The following is a 4,790-nucleotide window of genomic DNA, read 5'->3' as shown; positions in this document are numbered from 1 at the left end:
ACACACACACACACACACACACACACACACACATACATACACACACACACACACACACATACATACATATATAACTATGCATGCATATATATATATATATATATGTACATTCATACATACATACATACATACATACGTATGCATAGGTAAGAAGAGGAATTCAAAGGATAGCGCAAAGCTAACATTGAAGCCAAATTATCTGACATTTAATCATCTCTTGCAACTTATAATAAGCAGTTACGCTAAGAACAGTGACTAAAGTTATCACACAAACACACACACACACACACACACACATATATAATACACGAGAAATAGTGTTATATAAATTATATAATTTTCTTAAGAAACACAGTGACACGCAAGTTGAGAGTGAAAACAAATCTGCGGTTCTTGTAATATTATCAATACTTGTTTTTTTTTTTCTTTTTGTCTTTTAATAATACGAGACAATTCATAACAATCCAGTCTGTGAGAAGCTGTGAGCTGGCAGAATCGATAGTACACCGGGCGAAGGTATTTTCGCCTGAGGCTACATTCTGGGTTTAATTCCGCCGAAGTCGACTTTGCCTTTCATCCCTTCGGTGTCGATAAGATCAATTAGGTACCAATGAAACACTGGAGTCATTATAATCGACTCTAAATGTCAACGCGTTGTGCCTCAGTAGAAGGGATTATAATGAAGTCCGTGTATTCATTAATTACTTCAAGGTTTGTGGCTAACTGCTATTTTTCTTTTTCTTTTTTTCTTTTCCCCTAGCCTTTTCTTTTTTCATTTATTTTTTTGCGAAATACATGCCTTGTTGTTGTTGTTATTGTTGTTGTTGTTGTTGTTCTTCTTCTTCTTCTTCTTCTTCTTCTTCTCCGCCTTCTTCTTCTTCTTCCTCTTCTTCTTCTTCTTCTATTGGGGTCGATAAAATAAGTACTGGGGTAGATGTAATCGACTTACCCCCTTCGCCGAGTTTGCTGGCCTTGTGCCAAAATTTGAAACCATTATTATTATTATTATTATTATTATTATTATTATTATTATTATTATTATTAAAGCAGCGTGCTAGCAGAATCGTTAGCGCGCTGGACGAAATGCTTAGCGGTATTTAGCCGGTCGCTACGTTCTGAGTTCAATTTCAGCCGAAGTCAACTTTGCCTTTCATCCTTTCGGGGTCGATAGATTAAGTACTAATGAAATATTGGGGTCGATGGAAACGATTATACTGCTCCCCAAAATTTCAGGCCTTGTACTTATAATAGAAAGGATTATTATTATTATTATTATTATAATTTCCCGATTAAATTGCATTTTATTTCATCATCATCACCATCATCATCATCTTCTTCTTCTTCTTCTTCTTCTTCTTCTTCTTCTTCTTCTTCTTCTTCTTCTTCTTCTTCTTCTTCTCCTTACTATTCAAGACATCGCATAGTATCCAATATCGTGATGTTGTTGATTTAAAGATATTATGTGTACCGGGGGTTTGTACTATCTGTCAAGTCACAACAAGGACCTCAGGCAGACAATACTTTACACAATATGCGTGCAGTTCCAAGTAATGCCGACTTTTGCAATACACCTAGATTGTAGAGCATTTCAAAAGTTTCTAAATGTTTTTTCAGGTTGGGTGGTATTGAACCAAATGCTCCGATGCCAATAAGGACAACCTTTATGTTTGACTCTCGTAACTTCCTCATGTTAGCAATATCAATTCTCAGGTCTCCATTAGCTTTTTTCGTCCATTAGCTTTTCCGGTGTATCTTATTTCTTTACTGCCCACAAGGGGCTACACTCAGAGGAGACAAACAAGGACAAACAAACGGATTAAGTCGATTATATCGACCCCAGTACGTAACTGGTACTTATTTAATCGACCCCCGAAAGGATGAAAGGCAAAGTCGACCTCGGCGGAATTTGAATTCAGAATGTAACAGCAGACGAAATATCACTAAGCCTTTCGCCCGGCATGCTAACGTTTCTTCCAGCTCGCCGCCTTTTCCGGTATATGTTGGTACCAAGCACCCGTTACCTCGTGTCCATACTTCCGGCATAGTAGCCAGTGAAGGTTTTAGACTACCTTGTCTTGTCTGCGTTGGCACTTTTTCTGCGCAAGACTTTCACGAGCACTAACAATGTGAGCCACGCTTTCGACCCTCTTTCCTCACATTCTGCAGAGATTCGTTGCACTTGTGTGGTATATATCCCTTTTCACTGAGTTAGTATTCAATGCCTGATCCTGGGCAGCGATGATTAGGCTTTCAATATTCTGTTTTAGGTCACCGTCTTTTCATTTGTTAGTTTCATGATGGAACTGACCATGAAATTCCATGCAGAGTAGGGTTTCTTCTCTCTCGCTGGTTGTTTCTGATCGGAATTCGTAAGCACTCTCAAGTCTACATTAGCAACATACTGTAACAGGTCTTGTTTGCTGTTTACCTCCTGCCATGTTTCATCTATCACAGTAGATGCACTCCCGTACGCTAATCATCTCACGTCCACCTTTACCCCTCTTCATTTAGAGCCAGTGTACATTCGCCTTAGGGTGGAGGGCGACACACCTTCATTGTCTTTCATGTAGTGCGATCGAGTTGATTAATCTCTGCTTGTGTCCATTTCGGGATGGGTGCACCATATAACTATTGCTGTTGTAAATAATTCGATAGAAGCTTAGAGTTAGATTATTATTCTAATTCTTGTATTCGTATTTTTGAAAAGTATTAGGACTGCAACCATGCTGGTGTACTGCCCTTCGAGTATTGTTTTGCATATAGTCGATCAACTCGAAATTTGTTTTCTTGTCTTGAAAACCAATCTCTCTCTTTCTCTATCTGTCTGTCTCTGACGCTGTCTGTCTGTCTCTATCTATCTATCTATCTATCTATCTATCTATCTATCTATCTATCTATCTATCTATCTATCTGTCTGTCTGTCTGTCTGTCTATCTATCTATCTATCTGTCTATCTATCTATCTATCTATCTATCTATCTATCTATCTATCTATCTATCTATCTATCTATCTATCTATAAAACAGTTTAGGCCGATGTCCTTATTGAATGTGGAAGGCAAGATCTTTATGGGAATTCTTTCGAGAACAGTGACATATTTACAGAATAACGGATATGTTGATGAGTCTCATCAAAAGGCCGGAATCCCTGGGATCCCTGGATGCGTTGAACATTGTTTTTTCGATTTGGAAAGCGATCCAGGATGCCAAACAGAACAAGAGAAGTCTGAACCTGGTATGGCTTGACCTAGCTAATGCATATGGCTCAGTGCCACACGAATTACTGATGAGAAGCACGGACCATTTCCACATTTCAGACAAAGTGATCAAAATAATGAGGATGTATTATGACAGTTTCGAAATGAGGTTTACAGCTGGAAATTTTACAACAGATTGGCACCGATTGGAGATTGGTATTGCTGCTGGCTGTCAATATCTGTCAAGTGGTTTATCTTAATCATAGAGATGACTTTGAAAGCTGTGGATTTTTCGGAACAAATCGCCCATGTACAATCGCCTAAGAAATCCTTTATGGATGACGTGACACTTCTAGCTACAGATAAACAAATCATGCAAAATGCCCTCTTGAGATTAGACGAACTTGTGCAGTGGTCAAGGATGCGGTTTAGAGCAAAAAAGTCGCTTAGTCTGACATTTTTTAAGGGCGTGCAGAAAGAATTTAAGTTTCGAATAACTGAAGAAAGCATTCCAACAGTCAAAGAAGAACCCATCAAGAGCTTGGGACAAGTATACGCTGGAACATTGTCAGATAGAAGTCGCAGAATGGAAATTATGAAACAAGCCGAGGATGGATTATCAGCGATTGATAACTCGAAGACTATAAAATTTGATGCTTGCAGTTCGACTTGTAGCCGCGACTTTCGTGGCCACTTTTAATATACGAGGTAGCCTTGTCACGAGTTCAGATCATTGAACAAAAATGTAATGTGTTCATTAGAAAGTGGCTAGGCCTACCTCGGATATTGAACAGTTCAGCTCTTTATCGTAAAAGAGGTTCGTTGCAGTTGCCACTAGCGTCAATAGTCAAAATATATAAACTGGTGAAGATACGGACGGTGATGATGCTGAGAGAATCGAAGGATATGGAAATCAGGCGTAACCTACCAGAGGTGAAAACAGCATGGAAGTGGAAAGCAGGAGCAGAGACTGATGACATCTTGTCTTCTCTTACACATAGAGATATGGTGGGTGCAATGCAAAACCATCGGAAAAGACTTGGCTTTGGCGCAGATCAGTTTAGATCGTTTGCGAGTATGATGCGGAGCGAACGCAGATCTGTTGTTAGCAACAGCGTCAAAATGAGGGAAGCAGAGAGAAGAGAGCTTCATTTGATCCGATGTATTCAAGGACAGATGACGAGATGGAAAGAGCATGTTGTTGAGAGGGAAATAAGCGAGGATGAGATATGGAAGTGGACCACATCTCGGCTAAGTTTTCTGATTCGTTCATCGTAGGATGTTTTGCCATCACCTACGAATCTAGTAAGATGGAACGTCTCAGAAAATGACATGCAAATGCAGAAAGGTTGGAACACTAAAACATATTCTTTCCAACTGTTCATTAGCATTGAAAAGCATACGTGGAGACATAACCTGGTCCTTAAGGTTATCTTCAATGCTATAAAAAATCAAATTGATCTCAACAGTGAAAAACCCGTTGAAAATACCAACTAGGTTTATTTACCTTCGTGCGACAGACGAAAAACCGCTAAGCATTTCGCTTGGCGTGCTAACGATTCTACCACCTTCATATATATATATATATATATATA

At 39.1% G+C, this 4,790-nt stretch overlaps 1 protein-coding gene across 9 annotated transcripts in view; it reads left to right on the top strand.

Annotated features, from left to right (window-relative positions):
• LOC106874495 (uncharacterized) overlaps positions 1-4,790 on the top strand; it is a 57,598-nt gene that overhangs the window by 26,031 nt on the left and 26,777 nt on the right. For 2 of the 9 annotated variants that reach the window (XM_014922251.2, XM_014922244.2), the window contains exon 1: positions 117-711. The exons of the other annotated variants lie outside the window; for them this stretch is intronic. The gene's annotated coding sequence lies outside the window, so the exon portion shown is untranslated. Of the gene's footprint in view, positions 1-116; positions 712-4,790 lie in introns of those variants that run through there. 9 annotated transcript variants of the gene reach the window in all.

This window comes from Octopus bimaculoides, chromosome 12 (assembly GCF_001194135.2).
Source record: "Octopus bimaculoides isolate UCB-OBI-ISO-001 chromosome 12, ASM119413v2, whole genome shotgun sequence".
In the NCBI taxonomy this organism is placed as follows: Eukaryota; Metazoa; Mollusca; class Cephalopoda; order Octopoda; family Octopodidae; genus Octopus; species Octopus bimaculoides.
The sequence above is the reverse complement of the archived record's forward strand: the minus strand, read 5'-3'. Positions and strand labels throughout refer to the sequence as shown.